General features: G+C 45.4%; 1 pseudogene; it reads left to right on the forward strand.

Annotated features, from left to right (window-relative positions):
• The first annotated feature begins 1,844 nt into the window (after nt 1-1,844).
• LOC147419161 (uncharacterized) overlaps nt 1,845-26,032 on the forward strand; it is a 30,004-nt pseudogene continuing 5,816 nt past the window's right edge.

Below are 26,032 nucleotides of genomic sequence, written 5' to 3' on the forward strand. Positions count from 1 at the left end.
TCCGCACCAACGGTATGAAACACTTACCCAGTGGAAGGGGTGACGGTGACGGCCTAAGACCAAAACCTACACTGGTGGGTTGTGAAACGGGGGACGGGTGAGGTGAGGCGACGAGTTCCCCTGACCCACTCCATTTCACGATTTACCAGCGGATGGGTGTTTCATACAGTTGAGGTTGGTGGGTTGAAGGCGCTCCTTGTGTAACCTTTCCGCTGGTCCCCCCCTTGACTCATGGAGAGAGTAAACTCCAAACTAAAGGGGTGGCGGTGACGTCCTGAGACGGACTAGTGGGTTGTGAAACGGGGGACGGGTGAGGTGAGGCGACGAGTTCCCCTGACCCACTCCATTTCACAATTCACCCTCCCTCGAGGCGGTGCCAATGTCACCCTCCACGGAACAGTCAACGCTTGTGGAAGGGTGGGTGCACTGTGAAACGGGAGACGGGTGAGGTGAGGCGACGAGTTCCCCTAACTCATCCCATTTCACGGAACACCCTCTACTTCGAGCCAAATACATGGACCCTCGGGCTTGGTGATCCACCCGCAAGTGTACCAACTACGTGATGAGTTACAATAGGGTGTGGATTCTAAAGTCTTGCTAACCACGGGACCGTTACGGACCACACCCAGATCAAGGACCCGCTTGTCCCTCAGCCTCGCCCACCGATTGAGGAGCGAAACGTTGTGTGGATTGTAGCGATACTACATGTGAATCCACAAGTCTAGAAGATGGAGTTGATTCGTCAACACGTTGGCAGTTGTGATCATGAAATCTTACATACAGGACAGCCACAGTCCGGAAAGTGGGTTGTCGGCCCCTCGGGAACGACGTACCTAACCCGGACCCCTCCAAGGTGAATAACCTGATCGTTAAGTATAGTTCTGTCTTTTCTATGAAATCACAACCATATTATATAAACGATCTACGAGCACCAGTTAAGGGTATCTGGGCTGACGTGGAAGAGGGCTGCTGCTAGGTACCCTCGGGGAGGCGGGCGCTCGGAGCCGCTCCGAGTACAGCGATCGACAGCACCCCATAAAGTGGGGAGCGGGGCCCCGCTGGTCACCGCTACAGTGAACCCGAACTCACAGAAACCGGGAAGGACGGGATGAACCAGCGCGTAGCGGGGCAGCGAAACTCACTAGCTATGGCTGAGACTGAATGCCCCGCAGTAAACTCTGACGGGCAACCGTCTGAGGAGCTGAGGGGCGGGGGCATAGACCAGGATGGACCGAACTCAACAAGGGAAGTACGGTACATTGAGGTTATGAATGCCGATCAACTTCAAAACAACGGGCTAAGATCCTTGTCGATACCCGAGATTGATCCGATCGCCGCCCCAAGCAGACCGGCTAGAGAGGAACGGGTAATGATGAGAAGCAGGCTTGGGAGGGGTGTTTCAGAAGGAACGGTTGACAAGCTGTGCATTTGGGGCGCTAATGAACACACCGAAGTGTCATTCAGCAAGGCCTTGAAGCGCGCATTAAGATCAACCTCCCTGTTTGCAAGTATTGAGCTTTTGGATCGATTCCTTAACAATCGGACGGGGAGCACCCGTTTCGATGTTTTCACTTCTAGTAAACAAGCAGCCGTAGATATCCTTCAGAATATCCAAACGGAGAGTAGGCTTAGGTGGTTTGCTAAGATCTCGCTTCCTTTCGTGAGGAGAGTTAGGAACCGTCAGGCACCGGCGATGGAAGTGCTGAAATCGCCGATCTTTGACGCTTAACATTAATGGACTCCGGTCGAAGCGGGGGGAGTTGGAGTACGTAATGTTACAAAAGACTTGGAATGTGGTGGGTCTTCAAGAGACTTGACTATTCCAGGGTGCATGGCCCCTTAGAATGGCGGGGTATTCGACATTCCAAGTGCCAGGATCTGATAAGCCAGGGGCCAGGGGACTCGTGACCTTGGTCTCTCAGGAACTCAGAGCCTTTGAGTTGGGAATGTTGGACGTAAACTCCTTGTTTTTCCCACTCTTTCCTTTGAATATGAAAGAGGGTTGGATTTACGGAAATGTTTATGTCCCGCAGAGGCAATTAGTGGATGAGCGAGCAGACGTGTTAAGTGCGTTAGCTTCGAAGCTTCGTAGGTTGGGCAGAAAGGGCCTTCCTCTCCTTGTAGGAGGGGATTGGAATCTTAGACGGCGTCCGATGAAGAGATGGCTGGGGAGTGAGGACCTTGATTTTAAGATTGTCCAAACGAGAGGCTTTGGACTCTCGTATCACTCTTCCCGTGGTAAAGGACGATCAGACATTGACTTCTTTTTGGCCAATGATCTAGCCCTTCAGTTCCTCGGCCATGCAAGTGTCTAGAGAGCGTTAGATGTGTCGGACCACTGGCCTGTTAAGGTGAAGTTGGTTTGTGATGCGGTGTGTGTGGAGCCCCCCCCCCCCCCCCCCCCCCTCCATTGATGCGACTAGAATTGAACCGGTGGCTCAACTCTTTTTGCATCACAACTTCTGGGACTCCCTACCAGAAGCGACAGAGGAAGGGGAAATCACGTAGGCGGCGGTGAACCGCCAATCAAAGAGCTTTGAGGAGGCAGCTGAAAGAGTCTCTCGAGATGCTGGTGCGTTCTCCGTAAGGCCCCCCAAGAGGCCGAATAGAGGCTTTAGGCTAAACCCGAGAGCCCGAAGATCCATCAACCAAAGACGGGAAGCTTGGAAGTCTCTGCGGCAAGCAGAGAGTGATTCCTCTAGTGAAGATAGGGCTTGGAGGAAGTTTGTTGAATGCCGAAAAGAGGCGCGAGCCATCCTTCTTCTGGTTTTTGGTCCCAATGCATTGTTTGGTACCCACCATTGCAATCTATCCAAGATTATTAAGTTAATGGGAGACATATTACCGCATTCATTTTGCCTTGATGTGGCATAAGGATAGCTATAGAAGAATTTTTTCTATGAGACAATCTCTCAAGGTTAACACTTTGCAATAACAGCTTGCCAAGGTCCACATGCATAGCTTAAAAATTTCATGTAAAAGATTCCAAAGACTCCCACTTGACAAAGTTAGATGGAAAATAATATAAAAGAAAAATACACCGAATGAAACAACCTAAGAGGTAAAAGCATAAATGGAACAATCCAAAACATGTAAGCAAAAGTAGGGCAATGTATAGTTTGCAAAAAACTTAGGTTGAGAGAAGGATGTGTCAAGCTTTAATTGAGAAGCTATATACACAAGTTTTACCTTTGCTAGCAACTTGCCATCTTGAGTTTTCTTCTTGAAATCCATGATTCTCCCTTCCAATGGTCCACCTAAAAATCCATATGTCTCCTTGACCCCTTCAATATACCTCTTGATTTTGGTTGTATTGTGAAGGCCTGCATAAATCATTCGTAGTTGATAGCGATCTCCACTATCATCTTTGCACATTGCTGCATCTTAATGACTCAATAATGCTCTTGGGTTGACAAGCCCCTCAAGAAGCCATGAAAGAAATGCAGGACACCCTGCAAAAATAATAAATATTCATTCATATACACGATTATTTCTTAGTGCAGCATAACCAGCAATGCTAAGATATATACAATGATAAAGAATGAAACCGCTACAAACCTCTACCTAGAAGATGGGAACAAAAGCCAATATAGCGGCTCAAAGTTATGAGAGCATTAGAAATAGATACAAAGTTCACTGTCCTTACCAATATATATGGTGAAAGAATCCTCCTGTGCCTAATATTCAAAACAATGTTGAGATGTGAGGGTAGACCATTTCAGATCTAGATGATGATGTGGCATATTTTGGCTCCTCTTGACTTGCTTGTCATATGTTGTCAAAGCTTTGTAAAACAAGTCATTCAGCTCTTGTAGGGTCTGATGTAGCCTTTGCGTTAATTCCCATGAGAAGCAATTGTCGATAGGTGTGCATTCCTTGTGATTGGGTTTCCACTAGAAATTTTTGAACCCACCTTGTCTTTGTGTGACCGTCTTTTGCATTTTCTTCTTTGGCTCAATGACTTGATGGACACTAGGCTTCGGTGTCTAGATTTGATGATTTCCGTTGTAGAAGCCTTGATTTTGTAGTTGAAGATGAGGTATCCATCTAGCGGTCTTACCACCCTCGATTGTGATTGGATTTTATGGGATCTTGGTTGTCATTGCTTGCCTTTGGGTAGAAGCTTGTGTTGCATGATTTCTCTTGGTTGTTCCAGATTTATATAAAATTTTTGGTAACCATATTTGAGTGCTACCTTCATAAAATCCTTGTGCTTTGATTAGCTTGATTGGAATCATTTGATGCTTCATATGTCTTTCTTAGGTAGCTTGAATAGCATATGACTTTGATAGCCACACTTGTTGCATTGCTTATGGCTTTGAAGGTCTCTTTTGATGCCTTTTGTGGTTCTATTTTCCCTTTCTTGAGTTGTTGGTCTTTTGTTGATGGATCCTTGTAGAACTTCTTTCGTTGATGGCTTGGTGGAAGCATATGAAAGCCGTTCTAGGGGGGAGCAGAAAAGGAGCGCCCGCTCAACCCCTAAGAGACCAGAACGGCGAGCTGCAGGCGGACGAAGAGAAGATCCGAGACATTTGGAAGGATCATGCTTCTCGAGTCTTCGCCGATCCCTCCGGGCACAGCAAGGACCCAGAACACTGGCATAATCATGCTGTGCGACTTTGGCCTAGAATAGAGGGCATCAATGACTCTATTAGTTGGACTGAAGTTCGGGAGGTTTGTCGCAAGATCAAGCGACATAAAGCAGCCGGGATAGACGGCATTCCCCCTAAATTTTTCAAGATCCTTATGCAAGATAAGGGAACTAGATCGGATCGATTTAAACCAAATACAGACATGGGAAGAGCAGTCTTCAAACTGCTGCGTACTTGGTTTGATTCAGGGAAGTTGCCGGAGGCATCATCTACCTCGGTAGTGGTGTATATCCCGAAGAAGGGTGATCTTTCTAATCCGGACAACTACAGAGGGATATCTCTTATTCCAATCTCTCTGAAGCTCTTGACCTCACTCGTGATTAATAGGATCTCAATGAAACTCGAGGAAAGAAACTTCTTCTTGCGTGGTCAAGCCGGATTTCGGACTCAGGAGGAATGTGTGGCACAAGTGATTGCCTTGAAGGAGATTGTGCTCAGACGAAAGGTCGTTAAGAAACCGACGTTTGCGGCATATATTGACTTTGAAAAGGCGTACGATACAGTGCCACACGAGGCGCTCTTTTTAAAGATGGAAGCCATAGGGATTGGAGGTCGCTGCTTGAATTTCTTTCGAGCCTTGTACTAATCTTCCAAGGTCAGAGTGCGGGTCGGAGCGAAGTTGAGTGAGGAGGTCCAAATCGCCTGTGGCGTGCGTCAAGGGTGTCCCGCGTCGCCTACTTTCTTTAATATATTCATTAATGACATCCTGGATGAGAGTGCGACTGACCTTGGGGTGGCTATTCCAGGCCTACTCCTGAAGATCCAGGGCCTGCTTTTTGCAGATGATTTAGTTTTATTCGCGGAGTCTAAGGAGGAGTTGCAGGCTAGTTTAGATAGATTGCATAGTTGGGCGGAGAAGTGGGGGATGAAGTTCGGCATAAAGAAATGCCAGGCGACCGTGTTTAACGGGGACCTTGAGGAACTTATTGCCTTCAAGCCTCACATCGGACCTGAGGAGATTCAGGTAGCCTCAGAGTATAGGTACTTGGGCATATTAATAGACAGCGAAGTCTCGATCGATACTATCCTTAAAGATAGGATTGAGAGTGCACGTAAGTCTCTATATGCCCATAAACATCTTCTGTGCTCTAAGAAAATTCCGATGTGGTCAAGGTTGGCCTTTCTCAAGGCGTGCTCTTCCCAGTGGCGACTTATGGAGCGGAGATTATGGGTTCACATGACACGAGGAAGTTGAACCCATTAGAGACGCTTATAGCAACTGGAATGAGGTGGGTAGTCGGTAAGGCCGCAAAGTCGAGTTCTGTGGCAGGAGCAACTCTTCACCGGGAGTTAGGGCTCCCCCCCGTACCAGCTTACTGTGCAGGGCAGAGGGGACGAGCTTTTACCAAGTACGCAGGTCTAAAGACTTGGATTGCAGATTTGGTTAACAATATACCAGACTGGAACCAATTCAAGAAGTGGACTTGGTGTAAAAGGACAAAGTTTTGGGGGGTGAGGTATATCAACATCGCTTCTGTTGAAACCGCAAGACAGGAGAGCTTCCAGCTCTGGGAACACTCACATCAATGTGTCTCCCTTGATCCTTATATTGAGAGGAAGTATGAGGACACGCGTGGATACCTCTTTAGGCAGAGCATTGGAAAGAACCCCGGTGGGATGGAGGAGAAAGTCTTGTTACTAGCAAGAGTGGATGGCTTAATGCTTAAGGATAAGATTGAACGGGCGCAGTCGAGGACTTGCCCGTTGTGCGGAATGGAAGAAGGTTCAAGGTCACTTACACACTTGTTCAAGGTCACTTACACACTTGTTGGTACAGTGCTCTGAACTTGACAATCTCAGAAGCTCAATACACCCTGTTTGGAACATGCTAGACGGCTGTTAAACAATCCTAGCGGTGAAGATACCGAAGTGTTACTCCTGGGAGGGGAGATTAGCGGAAAGCGATTGCCAGGTTGGGTTGTCCCTCGTGGGGCCCATAATGGTCGTCGTGGACCGCAGCTGAGGAGTGCCTATGCGGATAACGTTGCAGCATTCTTCTGCAGGGCCGTACCACGATACTACAATGCTCTGGCCCGTGAGGGTGTTTGAAGCTCGTAGGGCTTGTAGTTATTGCGTACGGTGCGGTCTCGCCTAACATGGTCCTGGGTCTTTCCGAGTGGGCCTTGGTGACCATGGTTGCCCGGATCGGGATGCCTCCTTTGAGCCGATGCCCACTTTGGGTATGGCAGTCCTACCGGACATCCGCTGGACGGGGGCCTTTTTCTACCAGGCGAAAATCCTGGAGTACTTGGGCAAGATTCAGCACGGTCTGTGAGTTACAAGGGTTTGTCCCTCTCTCTCAGCCTTGGTCCTTAAGTGCATCACTGAATTCATTTGGTGATTTCCCGACGTTACCCTCGGGTGGCGTGACTAACAAGGGAACATGGACTGACTAACATGGCATGAAAAGACTTTTACTCCCCCAAGGGGGAAACTTGCTTCCATTCCCCGTTGACATGCCACGATACAGCATGGAGGCGCTTTTCCCCTTGTCGGCAAGTCCGCAAGATAACTTGTCTTTGACTCGTTTGCGTGCACGCGAAGCAAAGGCAGTTTCTTGCTGGCTTGCCGGCTCTAGCCCAAAAAAGTAAAAAGTAAAAACATATGGTCTCAGGAGAGAGAGCACCTCCTTCTAATGAGGTTCAACTTCTATTGCCTCTTGATCCTCTACCTCGAACGCCACCACCTCCTCCTTCCGGCAGTTACCAATATCATTATCATCACGCTCCACCACCTGTTGCATTGGGACCAGAAGACCTTCAAAAAGGTGGGGTTCTATTGTCAAATTTTTGTGGAATTTAAGATTCCAATTATGCATTAAAATCAGTTTCGCACGAGAACTTCACAAAAGAATCAAAGTTAATTTGAGGCTCTTCTTTCTGCAAGTACACGGTTCTTCTTTCTTCCAAAGTTTTATGGACTGAAGACTTGGCAAGACTTCAAGACTGCTTTGTACCAGATTTTCTTGGATGACACTTTCGAGTTGGACTTAGTTTCAGTATGGTCCCGTTTCTAGATGTACCCCACAAATACTTTGGAGACCTACAATCAGCGGTTTCGGGTTTCAATTTCATTTTCTAGCTTTCCTTTGTGCTTCTTGACCACGTCTAGTCGCTTAAGGTGTACTTTCCATACTTTCCATCTTCTTTGTTCCAACATCGACAAAGGGTTTGATTTCCATTTTTCCTCATGATTTTAGCTCATCATTTCCTCCTGTAGTTTCGGATTAATCGTACTATTTTTGGTTATGCTACATGTTGAGCTTATTTTTTCATGTTGCTAGGTCTTCCTAAAGCACATTGATTTCTCTGTTCACTTTCCAGGACAGCTAGCAAGTTGCTCGTTTATTTGTTTTAACCACATTCTCTAACACACTCAGCTCCATTTTCAAAAGTGCTTGCAGTCCTTCAATTTTGCATACATCTCATCCCGCAAGTCATCAAAACATTCCTTATGCGATTGCACATGGTATTCTTTTAAGCTTCCATAACCATATATATTTCCTTTTCAATAGCGTGATCATTCCACCTTGATCATAGTATGCATTTTTGCTTGTTGGATCAGGCCCTCACAACCACTTGACGGAAAAGTTGTGCACTACCAGAGGCTTTTTTAACACACCTCTCTAGATGGATTCATTGTATGCCCCACATACATGGGCACACATCTCTCACATGGTATCAGAGGCGCTATTGGCCAGATGGGTACCTCCTCATACACTTCGATATTGGAGGCGGGTAGATATGAGGGTATATCACAAGAAGATTGCATATCCCAGATGTGTCATCCATAGGTGGAGTTAGAAGAGCACTATATATGCCATTGTCTTGTTTATTATGCCCCTTTCGTATTTCTCTATATTGCTTCGACTCAATACAACTCTTGTGGCTCTACTCTGCATCTGCAGGCGGTAGAATATTAGAGAGAGAGCCCACAATTCATATTTAAAGGCCCGTGGCCCTCAAAAGCAGTTTACATGAAAAGCACATAGTTTAAAAGCATCTGGTCTTTCAAAAGCTGGTGCTAATGTGTTGTCTGTACAATTTTCCACCTCCTCACGTGTCAATGCAATTCGTGGAAGTCCATACAGCCTACAACATTAGCAGTGTAAAACTCAAGCGTCTGTACACTGCCACATCATCATGTTTTTACGCAAGTCTTGAGTCTCTGTTTGTGCTTGCTTTATTTTATTAACTTGGGTCCCATTGGATGGAGTCCAATAAGTTGCCTGGGGTTAGGATTTTAAGCCTGACCTTTCGTTAGTACTTGGACCACTCGGTGAGGATCTGTGCAGTCTTGCAGCACAGGTACAAGCGGCGCACAATTATGCGTGCTGAAGTGTCGTACGTTGATTGGCAATCATTGCCATGCACGTTATGGGTGCTGACTTGTCAGACATCAAACGGGCCTAGGCAAAAATTACGGTGAATAATTGCTAGTAGATCCACGGCTCTGATTGCATGCCCCGTGACCCTGAACCTTGACGGGAAGCAGCAGGAGCTGACTTCTACCACGACCCCTCTATGCTGACCGTATGTAATTTGCTTAAAACCTGCACGCTAGCCAATAAGTTACAGTTTAGAAGTCCTTCCATAATCTAAGCCCTATAACTGGAAAGGTTTGCTGCAAATTGCAATGTACCTACAATATTTTTTTCTCAATGCTAATGTGTGGAAATGCATACAGTGAGGATCTCCAATTAATTGTGTTGTATATGCAATGGAATCCACCCACAGACATTGAACTTGTTTAATGATTGAACGACCATGAACCACTAAGCTTGTTAAAGATAAGCCAGCCTCTTGCTTAGGTCAGGTAGCTACACCAGTATTCTCTCGATTGTATCGCAAGTGTCACTGTAATTTTTCTACAGCCTGCAGACTGCGGGAGCAGAAATGGAAACAATCCGCACCATTGAGTCACAAATTAGCAAGCAAAGTTATCTCTCACGGAAATAATTTGACTTCTTCAACTTTTGCCACCTTAAAACTAAAAGCTTAACTGGTTATTACTCTATTGTCTTGTATGGATAGCTGGAAGAGATTTCCACAACAGAACATTTTGTGATTATGCAAGAGATGACATCGGGGAAGCCATGTAGAACCATCCTTATCCTTCATGCTGGTGGTGGATGGTCGATGATATATACGTTTATATAGAGGTGATGATGACTGAAATGTGTGATCATAGCTAACATCTGCTCAAGTCTTTACATGCTCAAAAGTAATGCTTTTTCAAAATTCAATATAAAAATGCTTTAATACATCCTATTATAGTAAGAGACTTTTGTATGCATGTAATGTGTCCTCTGCACAACGGAACTCACTGCCAATCTCATAGTCCAATAGAAAAAATGCAATAAGATCAAATTTATGTTGTCCCAGTGGTGAGAACGACTCTCATAGCTCCTATTACACAGCTTTCTGCCCTCCCACCCAACTTGGAAATCTTTAGTATGAAAGGAATTGCTTAAGAACAGCAGGATCAAAAATGTAGTGTTGCCAGTTTTTGAAAGAAGACCCTACGGAAGACCACTAAGCTCCTCTGGTGGATTATCATGAGCTTTTGAAGAGCCATGAAACTGCCTGAAAGTGGTCATTCTCAGTAACATGTGCAAATGATTTTTCTTCTTCTTTTTGATTGCATACCTGTTCATGGAAATTGGGAGTGTCTCTTGTATGGATATCCAGACAGTTTTGCTCTTTGGCTTTGCTTGTAAGCACTCCTTGTCTATGTTGGTATCAAATAAATTTTTGGTCTGTGGTGTATAGATTCTTCTCCAAAACCTGTATGCGGAGGGACATCACTAATAAATTTTATGTTTTAAGCTGTTTGTGTCTTTGATAGAAAAACATTATCTGCTGAAGAAGAAAGTTCTCTACTTTGTGTATGGGTTGCGGCATTCTGTTAAAAGCTGTATCTGGCTAGCTCTTGTTCTTGGAGTCTGGGAGGTGATATTTCAAGGGCACGAGGACACCCTAGCCGTCAACATAATGACAAGGGTCTGTTTTCTTTTAAGCGTGTCACTCTCGTGACATCCCTGTACTTGATCAAAATTGACCACTTCATGTCACAAAAGCTAGTTAAGGCTTTTTTTCTTTGTTCCTGTAGATACTCTGGTGTTTTTTTACGGCATCTGTTGCTTGGATGTTGAAGGTCTTGGTGGTGAAGATTGCTGCAAACAGTTTCCATCGCAAAGCATACTTTGACAGGATACAAGATTGCCTTTTTAATCAATATGTTTTAGAGAGGCTAGCTGGACCTCCATTGGTCATTTTGCAGAAGAGTTGGATTCAGACCGAACAACCATCAACAAAAGAAAACACAAAACTGCTGCACAATCAGTCAAGGTTCAAACTGAACCAGATGCAAAGGCTCTTCCAAGAACGCAGTCTAAAAATGTCCATTCAGAAATGCCATTCGCAGATCAAACTTCTGGTTTGGGCCGCTCGGGTTAACTACCTTCTCGCTCAAAGTTTGCTACCATATGGCACAAGGGCTGCAAAAGATTGAACAGCTTGACAACACAACATCAACATGATATGCAGGATAATGCAAATTATACTGGACACTTTAATGAAGCAAGGGCTCCAAATAACATGCCAGAGGAGGCACTGCATCATAAATTTATAAACATAGGGCTCATGACACCTAAAGCAAGCACATCGATGCCAGTGTCAGACCGAAACACATCAGCCTCCTCAATTCCAACAAACTCAAGAACCTCAGATACAGTTCAACAAGAGAAATTACAAGGGCTAACCTCAGAGGTATATTTGCAATACTACAATTTTTTAAATATACCTTTCTTACTAATAAAGAGAGAAAAAAAGGGAAAGAAGGATGAAATAATAAGTAAAGACAGACTATATTAGTGTCTCTAAAAGGCCAAGGTGGCCGATGAGACCAAAACGGTACATATACTAGATTTGTCTCTCATTCAAGAGAAAAGGAAAGGAAGCCTATAGACTAGAGGTTAATAAAATGCCTATCAAAAAGTACTTCCATAATTCAGCATACACAAGGTACTTTTAAAATCCTCTTTCAGTAGGGTAATTCTCTCATGAAAAGATGTATCTCTGCATAGCTGAGATGCCTTGCCATCTTCCTTGTGTGGTGCTGGATAATTAACTATGACCTGTTTATGATGTAGGTGTCTGGGCCGCCTCCTTGGTGAATGTGGGTGTCTTACCCGGCTGAGTGCCCCTGCTCTACCTAGAAAGACACCTCTCGATGTTGAGGGCCTTGATGATAGTAGTCTTGCTGATGTCTGAGTGATGATGAAGAAGTGCATTGTTGTGCTATTCTTGGATGGGCGTGGCTGGTCTGGTCTTTTCTCTCCTAGAGTGGCGGTCCAGCGTCTCGAAACTTCCAAGAGGAATTACCTCAAACATCTCTCATCCTGAACCTACCATAGGGTGCTGTACATCTGCCAATCTACTGCTTCTTCGTCTCGACTCTCTCTCTCTGTCTCCATACAGAGGCAGGTCACTACTTTTTACCGAAAGATTACTTGGGGTGGCCCACCACAGGTTACCTAGTCATGCCTTCATTCGGGCATCCTTCTTGATCGAGCCATCCAGCTTGCAGCTCATGATGCCTGAGGATGTGAGGATCTTCACATCATAGATGAGGTCTACATCAGAGGCTATGGAGCGTCGTAGAGTGACATCGAGCATGCCCCCCAAGAGAGTTTCTCCATTGTACACCTCATTAGACCTCCCCATATGTTTTGAGATGATGTATTATGTGATGGCGATGCTGATGATGATGATGTAGGGTAGGCTTACATACCCACCCACTCTAGGTACCTGATTTTTATTTTGATGTTCCCCAGCCATTGTACTAGAGTCACAAAAGTATGTAACCTTTTGGTCTCATAGGTCATTTTGGCCTTTTGAAGGCGTTAATATAATGTTTTATTTCTCTATGGAGTATTCAGCCAGCCAGTCACTTCTAAATTTTTTTATAGTGAGTTGATGGGTTCAGCTGAGCATTGAGCCCATTCTGATTGTCTCTGTTATCTTCTGTTCTTGTCTTTCAAATGCCAATCAGTTATTCACTTGTCGGAGTGCCTTGTGAGACTTTGTGTACACTGCGCACTGAGAGGCATCCACTAAGGTGCTACAAATCACACTTTTCCTTCTACCTGTGATTCCATAGGTTATGACATTTACATATGGAAAAGATATGCACTGCAAAATCTAGGACGATGCTGACGATGAATCGGCTAATATCCTGTACAGGAAATCCATATAACTACTGCATTCTGGGTCATCCATTGAAGATATCCTCAGATAGACATTACATTTCTGCCTTTTGCATTATCTTCATTTGGGGTTTTCACTCACCTTAAGGTCTCCCACTCATAATATACAATTCCACCAGAAAAAGAATGTGTGTATGCGTGTGTTTGAAACTCCTGAAATCTTAGTGTTCCTTTTTCAAATGCATGTTCTCTCTAAAACTAGAAACTTTAAACTTCCTGATCACTCTTAACATTTCTGGGGACTGCGTTGAGAAACTTTTACACTTTATCTCGATTGTAGATGTACAAAACTAAAGCACCTGAAGCTTAAGAAATGTTTGATAACTTTTTTATGCAGACAGTTTCAGTTTGGACACTGAAAAAGCTAATGAGGACAATTAGGAGTACAAATTTAAAGGCTTACTCGTCTATTTTGTCCCATGAGAAAGGTGATGCAACAATAAATAGTGAGGTTCAAGCAAGAATTGCTGCAAAACAGGTATTTCTACTTTAAAGCATTTTTTGGATTCTACATTAACAATGTGCTTGCATGCGCTGCATGATTCCACCAAATCTTGATTTTTTAGTGCAGCTCCATTTGAAAAAATCCGATTTCATCCAAGGGGTGCAGCTGAGGCAACCAACTTAGTGCTGTGATAGAGAGTGGTAGGCAACGTTGTAAACATCTTTTTGTGGTTCTCTAGTGAACAATGTAGTCCAGAGTGCAGGTAATATACAAGGTCCTTTGAATACCGAGGATGATGCCTATGGCAGGTTGAAGCTCTTTGCAAGACTTCAAGTAGTTTTGTTCAGGGACAAGAAGCGAGGAGAGGATGTGCTTGGTCTTTCCGTAGACATAGTTTTTTAATTAAAACTGTGTGGTCTTGCAAATAGTTTTGTTCAGGGACAAGAAGAGAGGAGAGGATGTGCTTGGTCTTTGCGTAGACATAGTTTTTAAATTAAAACTGTGTGTCACATGGGCTGATTTGCAATTTGTTTTTTCAGATAGGTGCAAGAAGTTGTAAATCTCTTTCTGGCTAGAAGCTCAATGATAGATATACATCCTAAGCTGTAAAATCCTCTCTGGCTACAAGCTCAATGATAGACATACCTGCTAAAGAATTACCAAAATACCCCTCAAGTTTGAACTAAAAATTTAAAATGCCCAATATATCCTTGACATTTTCCAAAAACCCAATCTACCTTTCGTGATAATAGAAAACATGGCAAAAACGATAATCTTTTACAAGTTTCCATACAAAGCACTCTATTCAAACAGTTGAGCATGTCAAAATGTGGATTCTTGATGGTATTATGGAGTCAAGAGATCAAATAGCTTGATATTAACACACGGAAATGCTACATTTTTGGGTATGTGGGAGATTACTTTTGGCTAACAACTATCTAAATATGTGTTTATGCTTTTTTATATTCTCTTTGGGGAAATTGGAGCAATTCCTTGTAAAAAAAGGCACAAATTTTGGGGGGTATTCAGGTAATTTTTCCAAGAATAAATATGTAGAAATGTCTGTGTTTGAGAGTTTTGTAAATGGCAATCTGTGACTCAATGGGATTCAAATGAAAGGAGACATTTTGAGGTGGCTTTTCATAATTTTATCAGTTAGAGTGGAGTTCTTGTCAAATAACATTTTGTTTCAAAATTACATGTGTCTAGGTTTTTAACAACATGGCTAAACATGGACAAAAGAGAATCACTCTCCAGAACTTCATCTATTTTTTACCAGAGGAGCACTTAGCCAGGGCTTTTGCCATGTTTGAAATGACAGAAAATGGAGAGATCACAAAAGAGTCATTCATAAAATGGGTCGTCAATGTTTATACAGAAAGAAGGGCCCTTTGTTTGACATTGAATGATAATAAAACAGTTGTGGAGAAGCTGCATAGACTGTTAAATGCGGTATGTATATGGCAACAAATCAAGGGGATTAACATAAAGAAGTTTCACAGGAGCAAGGATAATCTTAAGTAAACAAACCTTTTTTTTATCAGGTGCTTATAATGATCCTGATTCCAGTGTTTGTGTTGATACTTGGAGTTGAAACACCAAAAATACTAGTCTTTTTCACATCACTTGTCCTGCCCTCTGTATTCATGTTTGGAAACTCGGCAAAAAATGTGTTTGAGTCCTTGATTTTCCTCTTTGTTACACACCCATTTGATGTAGGAGATCGTGTTGTGGTGGACGGTCAGACAATGCTCGTAGAGGTATTGCAGTTTATGAATTGTCTTTTGTAGGTTTCAATTTTTTGGCTGCACAGGAGATTATGCCCGAGTTTGACCACTATTCTAAGGACATTTTTTTTTCTGAACAGGAAATGAACATTCTAAATACCGTACTACTCAGGTGAGCATATGTACTCCCTATTTTTTTGCTGATTGGACTTTTTTTAACAAGAAATACATTGATGTACGGGTAGTAAGAAACCTGAAGACATGCGGGAGAGAAAGATATAGTAGTACTTTCTTTTAAATCCAAAATGGTCCATGAGACCAGAACAAGGTACAGTTGGTGATGATATCTCTCATCATTAAGTGTCACACAAAAAGGGAAGCATAATTTTAATGAATTTCCAGCTGAATTAGAAAGAAAAATCTCCTTAAATACTCTAAAGATATAGGCTGCATGTCCATGCGGGGTTGCCTCAAGAGGAGAGGCCCGAATACTCCACATTTTGACAGAGCCAACCACCACTCACCCGAGGTAGTAAAACGACCTTCAAGAGGGTGTGGGTGTCTCGAACCAGAACGCGTATTGTAGGTATGCCAGCTGCTTTGGCAGCAACAGAAGCTGTCGTGCGAGGTGTCTCCAAGACAGTCCCAATCTTTGAACTAATCTTGGAAAGGAGCGGGAGGTACTCTCTCCTCAATTTTGGGAAGCAGACTGAGATGGGTAGGTCTGCCTTCTCGACAACAGTATCGGTAGCTAGATCAAATCCATGGCGCCACTGTCGAAAATGAGCTCTAGCTGCTGGAAGGGCCAAGAGACTCATCACAATGACCTTGGACGCCATCTCGGTAGTCTCAAACTCTATCTCATAGTAGCCGCGTGCGAGAAGCTGAACGTCGATGATCTAACCCATGCACCTCTCTTCTGCTAGGTCGGGTGCCGATGATCTTGCAGATAACAGACGTGGCTTAAAGGCGCGCCACCTCTGCCTCTAAGCTCGCTTGCTCTGTTTGCGAAAGAGCAAGTCGGATGGTGGGTCCGTGGGGTCGGGTGAGGGGGCTTCCGTCGAGTCCCTCTAGATTGGAGCAGAGCCCTCCATCGGCAGGGGCAACGTGGCAAAATGAGGCTGATGGGCAGCGATGGTGCACGGGGCTGGGGCAGCGAGCGAGGGCGCGACGGGGAAGGAGCGGGGGGGGGGGGGGGGGGGGGGGGGGGGGGCAATGACATGGAATCTTTGTGTGCGCAAGGGAGCGGGTCAGCAGCAGCGAGCCATGCTTCCAACCTTGATTGAAACTTGTGAATGAATCTTTGAGTTTGCTCCGTAAGTTCTTTAAGTTGTTGTGTTAGGATTTTTAAATCCTTACCCCTTTTTAGGCCCCTCGGCCCCGGCCACAACTTCTTCAAAGTTCTCCTGGGTTCAGTTTCTCTTGTCCACTCGGCCATTTCTCTTCCAATTGGGCATTGCACGTCATCACTTTGTGACACCCACACCAAGCTATGGTTTGATACATTGGTGGCATCCACATTGTTGTATGGGTTACATATTTCGTACCTGATCTTGACCATCATAGTTGTGTGGTCGGATGTATGTGGATGGAGAGATATGATCTCTAGAATGATCCAATATGAGGCCGCAATGCCACGTGAGGTTGACATAGTGGAATTGGGAGCTACACCACTTGTGGTTGAGGCACTTAATAAATCATTATCTTAGATACATGGCTGGTGGAAGCTTCCAAGTCATCGTTATGCTAGATTGGTATTGCATCATCTCAATAGCTAGCCATGCTGGGAGACTCTAGATGATGATATGCACATGTCAACGTGGTTGCAGTAAGACTCCTATAGGGACCTTAGCTCCTGTCCTTTGACATAAGAGTGTTTGTGCTCCTTTTATTGGAACTTAGGTGTCATAGAGAGAATCTACCGAGGGACGAGAGCAATGAGTCCCATGCTGCCAATACAAGGAGCACTTACAGAAATGTTTAGTACCACAACTCCAACGGTTTCTACATCCTCATCCACTAATTTACCCTATCATAGACACCTCTCTAGAGGAGAAACCTTAGACATGGCCATTGCCATTTGTAAAGCAAGACGTCCATGACCGCGAGAACCTTACGTACAACTTCCGATGGGCTTGGTTTACCCTCACAGGATTGCGTCATAGAGATGGGTTAGCATACACGAGACCACCTTGGTGATGTATCGAGGGTGTTCATAGTCTGCAAGAGAGAGGCGGGTGTGGTAGAATTGAGGAGGATTTGGTTTAAAGTCATGATGAATTTGAAGGGCTTTGCTTGCCAAAGAGGCACATCCATATGAAGTTTATTCCTGGGTATACATTACCATAATCCGGTATGTCACATTTTTTACTCCACAGTTCGCAATTACGAACGGGTGGGTGGGTATCTGCGAATAGTAAACCACATAAGAATTTCTTTATATGCGAGAAGGCACCAAAGTCAATGCTTCATTTGTCGACAAATGGGCCATTTGACCTAGGCCTGTCCACGCAGAGAGCTCAGGCAGGTTCTTCCTCCGAGCCTGGTGCCCAAGGAGAAGAGAGTTGGCAGCAGGTCTGTGGTCGACATCGCTAGAGACCACCACGCCAGTTCGCCCCCCCTGGTGGTCGTCCTACACCAGGCTTACAACAATGGATTTCCACAGGGAACCGTTTTGATCCCTACAGCAAGACGAGCCCACAGATACCCCCATCCACCTCAGCTTCGCCACTGACAGCCGCTCCTCCTCCCGTGCCACCCACCGGCCCACCTTGCCCCTCCCCCCCCGCCTCCATCTCCTCCTCCTCCCCCCATTCTCCCTGTTACCGCCCCCTCCCCTCCCATTCCACCCACGAGCCCCTTTGCTCCTTCACCCTCTCTCGCTCTTGCCTCACAGCCGAGGCTCAGGGGATAGGACCTTCATCATTTGCTAGGAGGTCTCTTGGCAGCGCTTTTGCTACGAGCCGCTTGGCGAGAGAGGAGTAGACTTTCCTGCGGACCCCCCCTTCTTGTGTAGACGTCACCTTTTGCCGCAGTCCCTTGAGGACTAACGAGTTTCGACATCCGTCGTCGGTGGGACTTCTTCGCTTACAACTTCACACAATTCCTCGGCGACTCCTCTCCAAACTATAGGGGGCTTGCTTCAGAATCCATGTGCCTTTTGTAGCAGCTGGAGGGGCAAAGGCTTTGGACATAGCGGTTGGTTTTTCTTTCCCTTTGTGTGGCAAGGACCAGACTGAGTGGATTCCAGACTCAGTGATGGACTGGCTTCAGGCTCAGGCTCTCAAGTTCTCTCATCACACGGGAGACTTGGGAATGACAGATTTGATACGGACTGTGGCCGTTGGCTAAGTTCTCGGTGATACCTCCGGACACAGCAGGATGTAGGCACAGTGTGGTACAATTTTTTGTTCGCAGAGCCCACCATGATATGTATATGTACATGAGGACTCTTAGACAAAGGATGTAGCCTGACGGACGGCACACTCTTCTTAGGCCTGGGTTGGACAGACTCTACAGTCACGACTATCTCGGGGTCGCTCGGATGCAGATTACTCCCTATCCAAGCTGGCCTCGAAGATAGAGAGGTTGGCTGTTGTTGCAGCATCAGTTTTCTCTGACGGGCTCCATGAGGATCGTCTCATGGAATATGCAGGGATTAGGTGGACCCTAGTTTGAGCGTCAGCGGGGTCGCTTGCGTCAGAAGCTTTAGTGATGCCTTGTGGGTGGTATGATTGATATTCTTATGCTTTAGGAGCATCATCTTTGTAGAGCCGCATTAGACGATGTGGTCAGATTTTGCGTGGTCGTTATGAGACATTTTGGTCAGCTGCATTTGGGCCTAGAGGCATTCAAGGAAGGGTTTGTATGACTATTGCGGACTGATGGCAGCAGGCAATTGTGGGCAGAGGTATTATTGTGTCAGGAGTGGCCCAATGGATTACTATGCAGGCTCAGGGCTACCTCATGGGCTTCTTGAACGTCTATGCAGCCAATGCACGAGCTGAGTTTTGGTCACATATTGTAGAGTCCTTGCCACATGCAAAGCAGTGGTTTGTTGGGGGAGACTTCAACATGTTGGAGGTGTCACGGGACGGACACCACGTGCCAACGGAAAGAACAGACTAAACAACTTTAAGCACTTCAAATAACAACTGAACGGAAAGAGATGTACGACACATGAGACATGGAGTAGCGGAGTTCCACCCCGAGAGAGAGCACTGGCCCCAAACCTTGGCGCCCCCTGCGGTATTTCTTATATTGCTTGAACTCAGTACAATGCCGGTCCTCCAAGCTCTGCATCTCCACACTAAAGAGTTCCAAAGAATGAGCCCTTGGCTCGTACTTAAAGGCCCTTGGGCATGAAAAGAAGTTACATGAAAAGCTTTGAAACTCAGAAGAATCTCGTCTCAAAAACTGGCGTGAAAAGCTGCTAGCGCAAATTACGAAAATCTGTAATGGTGCACGTCTACATAGCCAGCATTAAACGTGGGATTTAGAATTGTCGTCCACGTCAGCAATCCAATACAAAATCCCGGTCATCCGTATAGGTCTGCCACGTCATCAGCTATGCAAGAGAGTTGAAGAGTGTTTGGTCTCGCTTTATTTAATCTCTTTAGGTTCCTTGGGCCCCATCAAACGGGATCCCATAAGTTGGTGGGAAATTCTTCCGCTTCTTCTTCTTGTTCTACTGCTGCATCTTCGGGTTTAGGCCCCTCGCCAGGATGTGCAGGTTGGCTCCGTTCTTCAGTGGCTTGACTGTTAGCAGTTTGTGACATCTCCCCTTCTTGAAAGAAAGTAATCGTCCGCGATACATCATATCTGCAAAACAACTTAAGTTAGCTCAAAAATTCCGAGGGTCATTCCAAGGGACATTCTGAGGGACAATCGGTTTTCTCAATCCATATTGGAGTTCTTGATATCTTAGGTCGCTAGCTTCTCAAAAAAAACAAATCCAATAAGGAGTCTCATTTCAGATTGGAGCTCTTGATATTCTGGCGTAGTAAAATTTGCTATCATATCCAGACCGTGCTGATCTCCAACATGTGTCTTGATGCACTAAAATTACATACCCAGGCAATCTCATCCAATTAGGAATTTTTCAACGGTTGACACGTCACAATGCAACACAAATGCTCACATATGCATGTTACAAGACACAACAAACAACGTCGCCGAGCACTCCCCTGAGACAGTCGGTCTGCGGTATGAAGCTACTCAATGACTACCTCATCACCCCTCGGCAGCTTGCGTCTCTCGGAGGTTCAAGTATACAACCAAACACTCCCCAGACATCCCGTCTCTGCGTTGTTCGGAGGTTTTCCAACATACAACAAAACGCTCCCTAACATCCCATCTTCGTTGTTCCGAGGTTCAGACAATACCAAAACAACATTTCTCACTACTCCACTTGGGAGTAAATCACCGAGCATTAAAACCAGTATTAAAACCAGAGTCAAACAATTTAAATCGGCACCAAGACGGGTTCGAAACAAATACCATTTATGTCAAACAAATTCCAAACAGGATCACCAAACAAGTTCTCAAATAAAATTCAGAAAACTGCTAATTCAAACTAAAAAATCATTCTCAATATCAGTTGGGCTTGAAAGTCGACAGAGCTTCTATCCTAAAACTTGTACCAAAATTAGTGTTAGATTTCTTCCATACGGTTGTAGCCGACCGCAACATGGCCCATAAGCTCTTGAATAGTCGAAACAAGACTCGATAGATAGTGTTCCTGAGGGAGTGGGTAGCCCCAAGATATACCAATCACACTGGACCTCCAAGGTTTTCGGTTCGAGAAGAGACACTTACTGAGAAATGTCGAGAAATTTCAAGTTATAATCTATTAGGGTTTCTGTGGCAAGCATTTGAGGATACCCCACTCTGCTAGAAGCTACACTCCGAAGGAAGATGTCTGAAGGCATGTAATTTCGGGCAAAAAAATTTCCTTGAAAGCTTGCCAAGTCCTTGGAGTGAGCGGCTTGGTAGCTATAGACATCCATCACTGCATAGCATTGTCTCTGAGAAAAAAAAGGTGGCTCGAGAGATTTTTGATTCTTCTTATTGATTCACCATAGCTTTTGATGCGCAATGGAGTAATGGTGGGAGTGGCTAATAAGTCTGGGTTGGAAGAGTGGCTAATAAGTCCCGAGTCGGGAGACGAAGATTCTTTAGTAAAGTTTCATGTAAAGCTTGGAAGCGCCATCTTGCTCTGTTTGCTCTTTGGTAGGATGGGTATGCTTTCAAAAAAGCACACACCTGAAGCTCTCATACCATTGTCACGGGGACGGGCACCGCTTGCCAACGGAAAGAACAGATTGAACAACTTTAAGCACTTCAAATAAGCTGAAATCTCTTTTTGGGTCCATCTAAAAGTGACTTCTTTCTTTTGCAAAGCATGTAAAGGTGAAGCAGTCTCTGCAAGTTGCGAATGAATCTTCTATAGTAAGAACACAGCCCTAAAAAGGCTACGGACATCGTGCACAGTCCTTAAAGCTGGCCATGTCTTGATTGCTTCTACCTTCGCAGGATCCATTCGGACACCATCCTTTGACACAATGTGTCCAAGAAAGTGGATCTCTTCCAAGAATAACTCGCTTTTCTTGCCATTGATAAGAAATCTGTTCCTGCGCAACTGTTTGAACACAATGGTCAAGTGATGCCTATGCTCCTCTTCGTTCGTCGAGTAGACTATCATGTCATCAAAGAATGTGCCAACAAATTTCTGATATGGACGGAAAATCCTATCCATCATCCTATTGAATGTAGCAGGAGCATTCGTCAGACCAAATGGCATCACTAAGAACTCGTAGAGACCAAATGTCGTTCTAAACATAGTCTTGTGAACATCCTCAGGCCTAATTCGAATCTGATGGTATCCACTTTTAAGGTCAATTCTGCTGAAAATCGCCGCACCCTCTAGGCGGTCAAGAATATCATCAATCCTTGGAATAGGAAACCTATTCTTGATGGTATTCTTATTCAACGCACGGTAGTCAATACACATGCGCCGTGAGCACTGGAGAGCAACAAGGTGACAAGCTAGGCTGAATCAGCCCTTTCTCTAAGAGCTCCTCCACTTGGCTCATAATCTCTTTCCATTGCGCCTCACTAACCCTGTACGGTGGCCTATTTGGTGGGCTACAACTTGGCACCAAATTAACCGCATGATCCTCGGGCCTCTCTGACGGTAGTTGACACGGTAATGAATCAGAAAAACAACCACTAAACTTTTGCAAAAATGCTATCCTGTCTTTATCTAACACAGATAAATTTGACTGGCAACTATCTGAAACATCACGTGCAAAACCAAGTACGCAGAAAGATGATTCTTTATTACAGAAGTGATAGCAGAAGCAGATAATACAATAGGGACTGACTCTCCTTTTAGCTTTACATCCAAGATATGAATTTTTCCCCTATGTTGTACAATGATCTTTTTGTTGTAGGCATCCAAGACTCCATGCACTCGGAACATCCACGGGATCCCCAACAAGACATCACATCCTTCCAGCGGCATGATATAGAACTCTTTTGTGTCCGCATATGACTGAATATGCAGACGCAGCTTTCCAATGATGGGAGTAACGCACTCTGAGTGGCCAGGACATGCCAATCCTGCCTCTGCGGTGTACGCCATCTCTTCAGCTCTGATGCCCAGCTTCATAGCTAATTCTGGCGTGATAAAGTTCGATTTGGCACCTGGATCAAAGAAGATGAGTGCCATCTGGTCTCTAACTTTACCCCCCACTCTGCGTAACTCACTGGCATCTGTACTAGGCCTGTCGCCCAACATGTCTGGCAGTAAACCTGTCGAGGGCATAGGTTGCTTTCCTTTCCTGTCCTCTTTGTCATCCGAGTCAGCTGGCCTTTTCATTTGTGGACAGTTGGTTGCAAAATGACCAGTTTGCTCGCATATAAAACACTTGTTTTCAGCCATCAAGACCTTCTTTTCCTCGGGCATCTTACGCATAAAAGGCTTCCTTTTCTGCTTCTTTGCCTGCGCTCTAGGAGTCACGGCTGAACCTTTGCCTTTATTGAACCTCGCTAGCCCCTGTGACACTTCAGGAGCCGTTCTCGTGAAGGGTTTCTTTGCTGAATTTTTCTTTTGCTACCCTCCTTTCTCGTTGCTTGGAAACCCACTGTCTTCTCCTTTCAACAAGGCAAGACCAATGTTAGCAACTTCCATAAGTTGAGTGAGGGTAGCCACTCTGTTCTTGGTACAGTAATCGCCAAGCCCTTTAGGCAACCCACAACAGTACTTCTCAATCTGCTTTGTCAATGGCACAAATCTATAGGAGGTCACTGAGAGTAGCGTTTACAAAACCTCCTATTGTACTCCATCAAGCTCTTGCATGTAGCCGAAGTAAGCTGGTGCCAATCTGTCATGACGTCGGCTTCAAATTCATCTGACAGCCAAGTAGATGCAAACATTTGCTTGAAGTAAACCCAAGTGGCGGGTGCCTGTCCTTGCATTAACAAGGTCATCCACCATGTAAGCGCATTGTTCTTTAAGAAAGTGGCAACTTTTCTTACTTTAGAGGCCTCCGTAAAATTCCATCCTGCATAAGCTGTATCAAACTGCTGGAGGAAAGTAAGATCGAGGCCACTAAAGGTGCTGAACTTCACAGCTGCACCTCCTTCTTTGTATGGTTTTGGCTTCTCTATTGGCCCCAAATTGTCATAAGGAAGCGTCTGCAGTATGGGCATTGTAGTAGGGACCATCTGTGCCCCTTGGTCATTGAGATTTTTCATCAAAGGTGCCATATCTGGCTGCTATCCAGAAAAACTAGCCATGCCAAAATTGACCTGTGGCACCCCAAACTGGCCCTGATTGCTCTGAAATGTTACCATACATGGGGTCTAGCGTCATGCCATGCATACACCCAAACACTGTTCTAGGCATGTACTGCTGGTTTCCAGGCACATAACCAGCCATACTTTGGAACACGGATCCACCCCCGAAAATACCCAGGATGGTGGGAAAACCTGATGCATTTCCTGGAGACTGGTTCCCTGTCCATTCAATGCAACATTTTGACCCTGAGGGGTGACTGGCTGAACTGGCAAAACCTATGGAGTAGGGATCCTCGCCACCTGTTCATGGATAGAAGGGACCTGTTTAGGAGCTTGACGTGACTCCGCAACATGTGAATGCTCCCCGTCCTGCTGAGACGCATGGGGGACCTGGGCTTGAGCCTCAACGGGTGACTTTGATGGTGTGCTTGCAAATAATCCATAGACCTGGGATTCTGCACCAACTGAGTGAAGACATTCACAGCAGCAACTAAGTGTGTCCTGAACGCATCCTCTTCAAAGTGCCCAGTCATGAACCCTTGAACCTGTTCTCGCTGTGCATTCACATGAACTAAAGGCGTAGACAGTGGTGGTCGTGAACTCTCGCCAACTTCATGCTGTAAAGGAATAGCTCGTCTACCCTGGGAAGAGAAACCCTCTTCTCTAGCATCGTCTGTCCTGTCAGCCATAGTGTAATTCCAAGTTCCTGTGCTTTGTGTCTTCGCCGCAAACCAACCAAGGCCCACTTCTTAAGGAAAAAGTGATCTCGTCCCGGCGACGGAACCATGAAACCGGCCTGTGGGGCGGTAGACATTAGCTTTCACCCGATTCTTTAACACTTGACTATACGACACAAAGCAGTGACTTAAAAGGAACCTGTAACTGAGACTGGAATCACACTTCAAAACAAAAGCACGGCCAGAAAGCGAAAATGCTCCCAAGCAGAGAGTGACACCTGTAGGCCCCAAAGGTTGGCGCCCCTTTCAGTATTTCTTTATTATCTTTCAGGAATGAGGACTAGACTACAAAAACCAGTCCTTGAGACCTTTACGTGTATCCAGCAAGATGGCACCTGTGCAGGCAAAATTTTGGCAGCATAACGGCCCCAAAACTCGCCCTCGACAGTCTTCCAAGCTACGACTAGATATCACCTGTGCAGGAAAAATTTCGGCAGCACAACAGCCCCAAAACTTGCCCTGGATAGTTTGCCAAGCTCTGACTTGTTTCCAATAGCATAGACCCTCTATTTCTTGCGCAAAAACAGTAATGACAGCATGCTGTATTTACTGGTTTTCTCACTGTTTTCAGCCCTAAACAGCTCCCGAACTGTCGTCTAACAGTGGGGCACTGTTCCCAATGCTCCCAGCATCATGAAGGCTGCAAAACAGTCCAAATTCAGCGTGTACGCAGCGCTGAAATCGCACTTGTTTGGTGAGGTTGTCACCCTCATCGGTGCCTGCTCTGGTGTAGCAGTCAACTACACCCGTTCCTGTTCAAAGAGGCTCTTGCTTCGGCACAGAAGCATAAACCCACACAGCTGTCCATCGGTCAAATGAGAAGCCCACTTGAGGGGCATAACATAACTGCTCGTAGGGGGAGAGAGAGCAATGCGTAGCGTGTAGGGCATCACTCCTGGCACCGTATTGTGCATAAGAGGGAAAGAAAGCACTCCATAGCTCTTGCTGACGTTGTAATCCACCTAGCTGCTGCAAAATGCGCCCCCTTTTTCTTGTAGTCTCGCCCTAGTTCTCCCAGAGTGGCAGAAATACTCACAGAGTGACACCTCGCCCAGTTTTCGACTTTGGCTAACTTGGCTAAAAATATCTCAACTAGTGTGTCAGTTGACTTGGCAGCAGAGCAATAAAATGTTCCCCTTGTCATTCCAGAGCTAATGACACGAACACATTTTCAGGTCCAAAATAGCAGTTGCTTAAATTTTAGGAGATGCTTCCATGGCACTCACACTGGTCATCTGACCATCAATCACCACTGGAACCCCATCGAAAAATGCAATGTCGGCGAGCTATCAGGTGATTTCCACTCGTAGCCCCACCGTGGCTAACCTTAATCCATTTGTCCAACTTTAGTGCTCATTGGCCGTCCGGCCTAGACTCTGACTGTCCGCCTCACACCATGC

The sequence above is a fragment of the Adiantum capillus-veneris genome, chromosome 29 (genome assembly GCF_014529385.1).
Source record: "Adiantum capillus-veneris isolate H3 chromosome 29, ASM1452938v2, whole genome shotgun sequence".
Classification (NCBI taxonomy): Eukaryota; Viridiplantae; Streptophyta; class Polypodiopsida; order Polypodiales; family Pteridaceae; genus Adiantum; species Adiantum capillus-veneris.